Raw genomic sequence first — 12,658 nt, 5'->3', positions numbered from 1 at the left:
GCTGTCAGGCTTGATTTAGTCGGGAAGCTCCAGCCAACACTCTCCACCATGGGTGCCCATTACCACGACTGGCACATCACTGTCACAGGCTTCAGCATCACAGCAACCACGAGTTACCTGTGTACAGCAACACACAGACCAGCGCTATACCACCTAGAAGAATGTGGCATTTGGGGTCAGCTTTATCCTCTCTTTGCTTTTGCTGCTATAGAAAATGACCTGTGGACTGGGCCAAGGACAACTCCAGGTTGAAATTATAAAAATTAGAGCACAAATAAATGAAACCGAAAACTGAGAAACAATGGAAACTATCAACAAAAACTAGGAGTTGGTTCTTTGAAAAGGTCAATAAAATCGACAAACCACTAGCAAAACTCACTAAAGAAAAGAAGGAGAATACACAAGTAATCTGAATAAGAGATGAATCTGGCAACATCACAACAGAACCAACTAAAATAAAAATGCCAACACTAGAGTATTATGAAAAACTTTACTCAAACAAATACGAAAACCTAGAGGAAATCGACAAATACTTAGAAATGCACAACCTACCTAAACTGACACAAACCAAAAGTGAACATCTGAACAGACCCATTACAAAAGAAGAAATTGAAAAGATAATAAAACAACTTCCATCCAATAAAAGCCCTGGACCAGATGGTTTTACAAGTGAATTTTATCACACAGTGAGAGAAAAACTGTCACCAATTCTACATAAACTATTTGAGAAAATAGAAAAAGATGGAATCTCCCATACTCATTCTATGAAGCAAACATATCCTTGATACGAAAGCCAGGAAAGGACACCACCAAAATAGAAAACTATAGACCAATATCTCTCATGAACATAGATGCAAAAATCCTGGATAAAATACTGGCCAATAAAATCCAACGATACACCAAATAAATAATACACCATGACCAAGTGGGATTCACAACAGGTATGCAAGGATGGTTCAACATAAGGAAAACAATTAATGTAAGTCATCACATTAACAAACCAAAGAACAAACATGATCCTATCAATTGATGCAGGAAAGGCCTTTGAAAAAATCCAAAATGCTTTCCTGATGAAAACACTCAACAAAATAGGATTAGAGGGGAATTTATTCAACATAGTAAAAAGTATTTATGCAAACCTGAGAGCCAACATTTTTTCAATGGAGAGAGGTTAAAGGCATTCCCTTTAAGAACAGGAACTAGGCAAGGATGCCCACTATCACCTCTGTTTCTCAATATTACATTGGAAATCTTAGAGATAGCAGTAAGACAAGAGAAGGAAATAAGACGTTTCCAAATTGGCAAAGAGGAGGTGAAGTTATCTCTCTATGCAGATGATATGAAAGTATACCTAGAAAACCCTAAAGACTCAGCAAGAAAACTATTGGATATAGTTGACCAATTCAGCAAAGTGGCAGGATACAAGATGAACATACAAAAATCAGTTGGATTTCCCTACAGTGACAAAGAGAATAAAGTGCCAGAATTAAGAAAAAACAATATACTTCACAATAGCTAATCACAAGATTAAATAGTTGGGAGTAAATTTAACCAGAAGCATAAAGAATCTATTCAAAGAAAATTACAAAACATTACTACAAGAAACAAAAAGAGACCTGGAAAAGTGGAAGAATATCCCTTGCTCATGAATAGGAAGACTCAATATTGTGAAAATTACAATACTACCAAAGGCAATTTACACATTTAATAAAATCCCAATGCAATACCAATCCCATTCTTCAACTAGATGGAAAATATAATCTCCAGTTTAATTTGGAATGGAAAGAAGCCCCAAATAAGCAAAGCACTCCTTAAAAATAGAAGAAAGTGAGGAGGTGTCTCACTCCCTGATTTCAAATCCTACTACACTGCTGTGGTGGTTCAGACAACATGTGGTACTTGTACAATGACAGGCACATAGATCAATGGAATAGAATTGAGAACCCAGAAATCAGCCCATCTACCTATGGTCAACTGATTTTTGACAATGAGATTAAATCAGTTAAGTGGGGAAATGACAGCATTTTTAACGAATGCTGTTGGCAAAATTGGAAGAGTATCTACAGAAGACTCAAGCAAGATCCAAACCTCACTCCATATAAAAAAACCAACTCAACGTGGATCATAGACCTAGGACTAAAACCAAGGAGTATAAACTTCATTAAAGAAAAGCTTGGAAGAACTCTAGAAGTCCTAATCTACAACATAAATAGTCATCCAAGTATCCTGAAAAACCTACAACCAGGAGAAGATAAAATAGATGAATGGGACCTTCTGAGAATCAAATCCCTATGCACATCCAAAAACTTCTCCAACAGGGTAAAAAGAAAAGACAGAGACTGGGAAAAAGTATTTGTTAGTGACATGTCAGATAAGGGTCTTATATCTAGAATTTATAACTGAATACCACAACATGATAAAGGTAATAATCCAATAGAAAAATGGGCATATGAACAGACACTTCACCAAAAGAAGACATTCAGATGGCTAACAAGCACATGAAGAAATGTTCAAAATCCCTAGCTCTAAGAGAGATGCAAATCAAAACAACTGTGAAATATCATCTCACCCAAGTCAGAAAAGTAACATTTAAGAGAACATCAAGGGGGGAGGGGTTTGTGCGGGGAGAAGGGTGCAACAATGAATGAATGGAATCCCAAAATCTCTGTAGATGTTCATTGAAATGAAAAATAAACAACCTAAATTAAAAAAAAAAAGAGAGAACATCAAGCGACAATACTGGTGAGGTTGTGGAGAAACTGGAACACTTATTCACTGTTGGTGGGAGTGCAAAATTGTGTAACCACTGTAGAAGTCAGTATGGCACTTTCTCAAAAAGTTGCAAATAGAGATACCATTTGACCCAGCAATTCCACTACTGGGAATATACTCCAAAGAGAGCATAACTGACATCCAAGCATATATATGCACACCTATGTTTACCACAGTTTTGTCCACAATATCAAGGAGTTGGAAACAACCTAAGTTCTCATCAGCTAATGAATAGATAGAGAAGTTGTGGTATATTCACACAATGGATACTATGCTGCATTGAAAAACAATGCAATATTTTTCAAAATGGGTGGCCCTGGAGGACATTATGCTGAGTGAAGTATCTCAGTCACAAAAGGACAAATACTGCATGGTGCCACTGTTCTAAAACAGGACTGACTTCAGGGTTTTGGGGAGACTGTGTAAGATAAGTTCAATAATGTATACTGCATTGAAACAGATGAGGAAGAAAACTGTTTAAAAGGGATATGTGATCAGGTATTTTTGTCATGACAGGAGTCCAGAATGAAGGCTGCATAGTGGAGTGGAAGTAGGAGCAAAGACTGTAAAATAATGAAAGATTTTTTCTTTTATTTTTCCAAGAGGGTAGTGTACTAGGCGGGAGGGCTGGGAGGGAAGAAAAGTGCAACAATGAATGAATTCATGAGAAAAACCAAAATATTCGAAAATCTTAGTAATACTTGTATTTAATTGTAGTTGATTGGGTGGATAAGTTAAAAATAAGTTGAAATTTTTTAAAAGTCCATTATATTTTCTTATTAAAGTATCAACAGTAAATAAAAAAAATCCACTTGATTCCATTTAAGCACAATGAATATATAAAATTCTATCCCTTTAGTCTTACCCTCTTCTCAGCATCAGACTTCAAGTCTGAAGATATGAAAAGAGGTTTGAAAGTTTGTTAATTAAGAGAAAAATCAACTCTTTTTCACATTCCCTAAGTACCTGTAAGTCTTGACTTATCTTTTTTCACGGGCCATTTGGACATCCATATTGGGTTAGCTCTCGTCATACTGGGGTTAGCTCTCGTCATACTATCTACTGTTCTGTTCCATAAGTATATTAAATACTTCTAACTTTTTAACATGCTAGAAATTTATTTTTCAAATAAATCATTGGTTCTTGGCTTTTGACCCTGATTCCATTTTTCATAACCACACTACTTTTAGTGAATTTCCAACAAGCACCCTAGTGAGTTGTTGTTGTTGTCATTGTTGTTATGTGCTGTCAAGTCTCCTGCAACTCATAGTAACCCTATGAACAACAGCCCTAAAACCTGCTCTATCCTGGGCCAATCTTAATTGTCTCTTACTCACCTACCCCCATTTCCCCAGTCACTAATCAATCTATCTCTTGCGCTGTCCCCGCACCCTCCAAAGCATGATGTCCCTCTCCAAGGACTGGTCTACCCTTGCATCACGTCAGAATCCTTGTCCCCAAGGAGCAGCTTAGTCTTACCCTCTCTAGCACGAACCTATTTATTCTTCTAACAGTCTATGGTACATTCAATACTCTTCTCTAGCAAAACAGCTCAAAGGCATCAATTCTCCTATCATTTCTAGTCATTATCCAGCTTTCTAACTAATACCAAATAATTGCAAAGACTATGGCCTGGATCAGGTGCACCTTACTCTCCAGACTGACATCATCGCTCTTCAGTACTTTGGAGAGGTGTCTGACAGCAGACTTTCTCAATGCAATCCGTCTTTTAATTTCTTGGCTGCTGCTACCAAGGGTGTTGGTGGTGGAGCAAAGCAAACTAAAGGTGTTAACAATCTCAATCTCTTCACCATCTATCATGATTCTACTCCCTAGTGGGTAGAATGTCGAATTTTAAAGGTTGCTCTGATAGTGACTTTGATATTTTAAAGGCCTTCGTACCCTCTCCTTTTCTTATTAACAGAATGTAGTAGTAGAGAAGGAGATTTTGTGTCTTTTAAGAAAGAATTTTAGCATCAGAGAAAACCATACCAAATGATTCTATCAATGACAACAATTTAACCCTCTCTATGGCTGAATTTTTTCTCCATACCTATTTAATTTGTATACTGAGCAAATAATTCAAGAAGCTGGAGTCTATGAAGGATTGGAGGAAGACTCATCAATAACTTCACTATATAGATGACACAACCTTGCTTACTGAAAGTGAGGAGGACTTGAAAAGCCTGCTGCAGATGATAAAATATTGCAAAATATTGATAAAACATGCAATATTATTTACATCTCAATGTCAAGAAAAACAAATCTTCATAACTGGATCTATTGACAAAATCATAATTGTTGTTTGTGTTGTTGATTGCCTTCCAGTTGAGCATGACTCATAGCAACCCTATAAACAAAAGGACTGAAGCCCCTCAAAGTTCATACAGGTTTCCGGAGGCATGTTGTTTAGGAAGTGAATGCCACTCCTGTTTCCAAATCTGTCATAGAATGTTAATTGGTTGAGTCACCTGCAATGCATAGTGGTCCTATGTACAGTAGCTCTGAACCAGTCTCACTAATTCTGACACACCAACCCCCATTGCCTCAGTCACTGTATCAATCCATCTCATCCAGGGTCTTCCTCTCCTGGACTGTCTGTCCACCATTCTGAGCATGATGTCTTTCTCCAAGGACCAATCTCTCTAAAACCTTGATAGATGGACAAAAGTTTGAAACTGTCAGTAACTACGTCTTACTTGGATCCACAATTTATACACTTGGTACCAGCTGCCGGGAGATCAGGAAATGTATTGCACTGGGAAAGTCTGCACTCATTCTCCAAATTATTGAGTAGCAATGATGTCGGTTTGAGGACTAAGGCATGCCTGATTCAGGCCATGATATTTTCATTCTCTTGCTATGCATCTGAGAGCTCGACAATCAACAAGGATGACATAAGAAGAAATGATACCTTTGACTTGTGGTGTTGGAGAAAAAGTACTGAATATCCCATGGATAGATATGTCTGAGAGTAGGTGAAACCAGAGTCCTCCTTGGAGGCAAAGATAATAAAGCTTCACTTCACATACTTTGGTTGTTATTCCTCAGGGACATCTTGCTTGGAAAGTTGGAGAGATGGCAAATGAGAGACAGGCTCTCAACTAGGTGGATTGGTATAGTTACTGTGCAAAGGGCTCAAGTGTATGAACATTGTGAATATAGTACAGGATAGCAAAGGGTTAGGGTCTATTTTTCATAGGATCACTATGAGTTGTACTTAACTTAAAGGCACTTAGAAATGTTGCTGTTATTGTTACGTGCCATCAAGTCACCTGTGACTCATAGCAATCCTATGCACAATAGCTCTGAAGCCTGCCCTGTCCTGAGACAATCTCACAGACTCCAACACACCTATCCTCATTGCCCTAGTTACTGTATCAATCCATCTCATCCACAGTCTTCCTCTCCTGTGCGGTCTGTCCACCCTTCTAAGCATGATGTCCTTCTGCAAGGATTGATCCCTCCTGGCCACATACCCAAGTATGTAATATGGAGCTTCAAAATCCCAGCCTCTAAGGAGAGACTTGGTTTCACTCTCTCAGAGACAGACCTGTTTGTTTCCTTGGCGGTCCATGGTATGTTCAAGACTCTTCTCCAGCACCACATCTGAAAGATATTAATTTTTCTTTTATCATCCTTAGTCATTATCCAGCTCTCTGATACACAGCAATTAATTGCAAAGAACAAGGACTGGATCAAGTGCATCTTAGTCTCTAGACTGACATTGTTGCTTCTCAGTACTCTGGAGAGGTCCCTGATAGCAGATTTACCTACTGCAATTCACTTTTTTAATTTCCTTACTGCTGGAGCCAATAGCCTTGATTGTTGAACCATGCAAGCTATAATTGCTAACAAAGTCGATTTCTTCTCTGTCCATCATGGTATTGCCAATTGGCTCAGTGGTGAGAATCTTTGTCTTCATGATGTTGAATCTCAATCCATATTGAAAACTAGAGTCCTTGACCTTCTGCAACAAGCACTTTAGGCTTGCCTCAGTTTCAGCAAGCAAGTTGTATCATCTGTGTAACAGGCTGTTGATGAGTCTTCCTCCAGTCCTGATGCCACATTCCTCCTCATAATGCCCACCCTCCCAAATTATCTGTTCTGAATATAGATTGAAAAGTTATAACAGTGTCATATTTGTAGTCTCTAGATGATAAAAGCAGTTTATACGTTGGGGTGTCAGAACTCTTGAGAATCAACTTTTCTTGTCAGTATGTTAGCCCTCATTGTGGGGCAAAACTCCAGCTTCCTTAACTGTGGATACATGGTCTTGGAAATCCTCTACATTGTGAAAAATGATGAGGAGCAGCTGAAGAGACTGTGATACTACTGTGAAGAGACTGGGGCAAGGTGTTAACAGAGGGATCTGGAGATGAAGCCAAAGTTAAAGATTTTGCTTGCTGGAAGATTGAAGTAAAAGCTGCTGAATCGAAACTGAACTTTCACTAATTGAGGAATTGATTGTGCCTTGTTGGTCTGGCTTGAGATTATTGGACAAAACCTGGATTTACATTCTGTGATATTTTTTGCCTCTCCAACTACCCAACTTATTACTCTAATAAGCCTCACAACTATGAGTAAAGTCTGTGAGTCAAGTTGCAATGAACATTGTACTCAGTGATTGGTAGAAATAGGTGAAGGAGTATGGAGGGTGTGTGTGTGGCATGTCTGACAGCTATTTTCGTACTGGGGATATTGATGATGGGAGTAGTACTCCTTTACTTAGCAAGTAGAAGTCATTCTTGGCCACCTGCACATTCCAACTGTTCCTTATATATATGCTCACCTGCTATCCCAATGCTTTGAGGTTAGAATCTACCCAGAGATGCTTGGGGCAGGGGGATGGGAGATGCCTGATGATCTACTTCTGAAAAATTATCCATCAGAAATCCTCAAGAGCACCACAGTGTTGTTGTTATGGGCCATCAAGTCGTTTGCGACTTGTGTACAACAGCCCTAAACCTTGCTCTGTCCTGTGCCAATCTCACTGTCTCTGACACATCCACCTCAATTACCCCAGTCACTGAATCAATCCACGTCATAGAAGGTCTTCCCCTCCTGCACTGTCCCTCCACCCTACCAAGCATGATGTCCCTCTCTAAGGACTGGTCCCTCTTTGCAACATGTCCAAAGTATGTCAGACAAAGCCTCAGAATCCTTGCCTCCAAGGAGCAGCCCGGTTTAACCCTCTCCTGGATGAATCTGTTTGTTTTCTTAGCAGTCCATGGTACCCTCAATACTCTTCTCTAGCACCACAGCTCAAAGGCATCAATTCTCCTTCTATCCTCCCTAGTAATTCTCCAACTCTCTGACACTAACTACTGGTTGCAAATACCATGGCCTGTATTAGGTGCACCTTAGTCTCCAGAATGATGCTATTGCTCTTCAGCACTTTGGAGAGGTCCCTAACAGCAGACTTTCCAATCACAATATGTCTTTTACTTTCCTGGCTACTGGTGCCAAGAGTGTTAACTGTGGAGCCAAGCAAACTAAAGCTGTGAACAATCTCAATCTCTTCACCCTCCATCCTGATGCTGTAAATTGGTCTGGTGGTTAGAATCTTTGTCTTCTTGATATTGGGCCTCAATCCATATTGAAGGCTGCAGTCCTTGAACCTCTGCAGCAAGTGCTTCAGGTCCTCCTCAGTTTCAGCAAGCAGGGTTGTGTCATCTGCATAACGGAGATTGTTGATGGATCTTCCACCAATCCTGCTGCCACACTTGTTCTCATAGAGCCCAGCCTCCCAAATAATCTGTTCTGCATATAGATTGAAAAGGTATGGAGATAGGACACATCCCTGGCATACACCCCTCTCAATTTTGAACCATGCAGTGTTTCTTTGTTCTGAAGACTGCGTCCTGGTCCAAGTATAGGTTTTGCATTAGCATGATCAAGTGTCCTGGATTCCCATTCTTTTCAGAGTCAGCCACAGTTTGTTATGGTCCACACAGTCAAATGCCTTTCCATAATCAATGAAACACAGATAGACATCCCTCTGGTATTCCTTGCTTTGCTAACATCCATCTAATATTAGCTACAATAACCCTAGTACCACAACCCTTTCTAAACCCAGCCTGGACAGTTCTCTGCTGTGTGCTGTTCCAGCATCTGAAATATATAGGGTCACCATGAATTAGAATCTCTTTCTTTACAATCATTGGTTGTTTTACAGCCAAATCAGTATAATAATGAGGTCTGTTATTTTTCTCAGACATGGTTGTTGTTGTTAGGTGCCACTGAGTTGAGCACAACCATGAGCCCTGTCCTATTCTGTGCCATCTTAACACCATCTAACATAGCCCGTTGTAGTAGTCCACGTGGTCAAGAGTCTTCTTTTCCTTTGCTGACCTTCCAATTGCTTCAATGTTTTATTTAGTTATCAGGTATAATTTGTTTGGTTGTTTTTATTTAATTAACAATAATTTGTGGACCGGAGGCCTCTTGCTTAAACCAATTATGACCTGATGGGCAGGCCTTTATTATTAGAAGCTGTTTGGGCTCTTGGGCCTGTGGCACCTGGGCCTGTTGTGAAGACTTACTAGCTATTTATTGTCAGTTTGTTGGTTTAAGGAGAACATGGTTCTAATTGGTACTGTGCTTTTTTGTCAGTTGTACTGAGATAACTTTTGGGTTGCTGTGATATCGAAAGCTATGCCCTTGGTGTATCAAATGCCACAAGGTTGTCCATGGTGGACATGTTGCAGTACAGCTCCCAGATTCAGACAGACTAGGAAGCAGGACTTGTCATCCACCTCTTAAATAACAGGCCTCTGAAAACTCTATGTACAATAGAGGAATATGGATAGTTACAGTAATAGTGGTAGAGCCCAGATTGGCAGTCTGATACATCAGATTATTTGTATTTTTCAATAAGGTGTTATTTTAAGCTTCCTGCTTTATGAACCAACAAGTATCCTTATGGTGAATCCTGATCTTTTCCACCTAAATTTTGTTTTGTTTTTGTGACTGAGAATGTAAACCGCAAAACATACATCAGTTCATAAGTTTTCACACACACAATTTGGTGACAGAGTTATTGAATGACATTCCTTGAGTTATGCAGTCATTCTTATCTTCCTTTTCTGAGCCATTTCTCTCTTATCAACAGAAACTCGCTTCCCATCAGGTTTCTGGCTAATCTTTCATATTGCCATTGTCAATTTGATGCCATATAGATAGTTTTTATCTTGTTGTTGTTGTTGTTGTAAATTATTAAATTGGATCTGACTGGCACAGGAGGAGATTATCCTTCCTTCTCTAGCAGATCATCTGATGGATTCAAACTGCGGGCCTTCAGGGTTGCAGCACAGCTTCTTGTCACTAGGCCACCAGAGCTCCCTCCGTAGATAGTTTTTAAAATAACAATATCCTCAAGGAATAATATTTGTTTTACTGGTTAAGCCAAACTACTGTTCAGTTTTAAAATTTCAGGATTTATTTGATATTTAAGGTTCAAAGATAATCTCATGGCATTATTTTCAGGAATTTGTTTATCCATTATAGCCCTAGAAAGTCTAGAATCCAAGAGACTTTGAAACCTATATTTTCCCCTCTTTTGATCTGTGTACTCTTCTATGGAATCTTAGGTCAAAATGTCAGGTATTGAAGTCAGGTACCTTTCATTTCTGGCCTCATGACAAAGGAAGCTATGTTCATAAAGGCAATATGCCACATACTGCATATCTTTCTCCTACTTCTTACACTCATTCTTTCTTTATTAATCCACATGAATAGGGATTACTATGCCTTGAATAGGTTATTGAAAGCTTTCAGTACTCCATGCATTACACAATGAACTAGGAGGCAGAACAGATGCACTAAATACATGATTAGGCCAGTTAACAGATTTTCCGTGGAAGCATGACCTTGATCACTTTTTCTAAATCCATATTTCAAGGGAAGCAAATATACCATTTCTTCTTTATTTCCCAAATGAAGTCTGGTTAAGTGATTAAGTTTTACTTAATAAAGTAAATTGTTGATGAGGACAAGCCAGATTACAAAATACTAAAGTAAGAATTGAGGTTCTGAAAGAAAGAAAAAAGAAAAGTGCTAGAGAATGAAATATATGCAACTAAGCACTTTTCATATTTTGCATGAGTTTGATACCATTTTTAGGAGAAGGAAATAAATGTTTTAGATATTCTAAACATAATGCTTAAATCACAAATTCTGTAAAAAATGAACAGCATAAGCTATTAGCAGCTGTATGCATTATAAACACCTTAGCTGAGACCATCAGATACTAAAACCAAAAACACCTCGGAGCCATCAGTCTGCACAAGGCTCTCGACTTCTGCAATTTCATAAGATAAATGCCTCTGCTGTTTTAAGATGATGAAACTACAGCTGAGACGAATCTCCGTATTTTTCACCAGTGATTTAATAAAGGCCAGCTTGGGATAAATATGGATTGGCTACTCTAAAAGCTTTCTGAGCTTTGTGCTAAAATTTGTTGGAACTTTTTCTGTAAATTGATTGTATCCAAAGTTTTGATTTGTCCAGGCATGGAAGAAAGACATTTACAAAGCTGTTGATTTTAAACATTCTGTGTAACTCAGTATGATTTAACGAAAAATACAGAGAAAGATGCCTCCTTGGGCAAAGCCAGAGACTGGAGAACAGAAAGTTGTCTATTTCCTTCCCTGGGCCTGAATTGGCTACTAAGAAAGAGAAGGGAGGCAACTGTTTTCTGGATCTCAAGTTTTACAATTCTCATTAAAAATATTCATGTCCATATGATGTCACACCTACTTTATAGTTTATTTTTAGGACTTAAAATGTACCAGATAGACACCCAGTCATGAAATAGACTGTTAGATGAGTAAGCACACATTAATACTTTATGAGCAATTACTTCAAAAGGCATTTAAAAACTAGGAGTCAAAGCGGGCTGTAATTTTAGAAATCCATCCGAATCTTAAATTCATGAGCAAGAAAAATTTTCTTCTTCCTTTTTGTAGTGTGTGAGAGAGCAAGTGAAGACTATCTGATTTATTACTATTTCTGTGGGATCCAAACACTTGGTAGCTGGCTCTGGTAGTATGTGAATTCACTACTGCATGGATTGTTGTTGTTGATTGCCTTCAAGTGGAGTACAACTCATAGAGATCCTATGAAGAAAAGACCTGAAGCCCCTCTACAACTAATAACATTTATCAAAGTTTATAGGGTTTCTGGAGGCATGTTATTTAGGAAGTGGATGCCTTGCCTGGTCCCAAACCTGTAATGGTATGTATGTTATTGTTGTTATGTGCCATTGAGTTACCTGCAATGTATAGCAACCCCATGTATAGCACCTCTGAAACCTTCTGTGTCCTGTCTCACTAATTCTGACACTCGAGCTGTTTATATACATGTATGTTCAGCATGTGGGTGCGGTGAATGAATGTGTGCATGTGTGTGTATGTGTGTGCAAGTGCAGGTATGTGATTATCACTGATCCAGCAGCACACTTTTTAGAATGCAAGAGCCTGTTAAGGAAAGGCCACATTACATTTTGGCAAGGGGCAAGCAAGTCTGATTTCTTGGAGGTTGTGGAGTTGAGCCTGTCTGCTTGCCACCCTCCCTGCACTGGCCCTTTTTACTTCAATTTTGTCCTCCTTGGCTGATTTCACAGGTGGCTTTTGTTGGAGGAGGTGTTCCCCTCTCCCCAAGCCCAGAGTGCTCATTTTCTTGGTGTATTAACATAGCCTGAAGGAAACAGAAGCTTGTGCCTTCTCCATTCTTTACACTACTCACTTTCAGAAGTTGACCTTTCACCCCTGGAGATTTGAAGGATTAAGGCTGCTTTTAAGTCCTGCTCTAGTTACTAATCCACCACTTTCACTTGGTGTTATGTAAGCACTTCCTGACTTACCCTTTAAGTCCTGTAAACATA

Source organism: Elephantulus edwardii, unplaced genomic scaffold (assembly GCF_000299155.1).
Source record: "Elephantulus edwardii isolate Elephantulus edwardi_28Jun2011 unplaced genomic scaffold, EleEdw1.0 scaffold00408, whole genome shotgun sequence".
In the NCBI taxonomy this organism is placed as follows: Eukaryota; Metazoa; Chordata; class Mammalia; order Macroscelidea; family Macroscelididae; genus Elephantulus; species Elephantulus edwardii.
The sequence above is the reverse complement of the archived record's forward strand: the minus strand, read 5'-3'. Positions refer to the sequence as shown.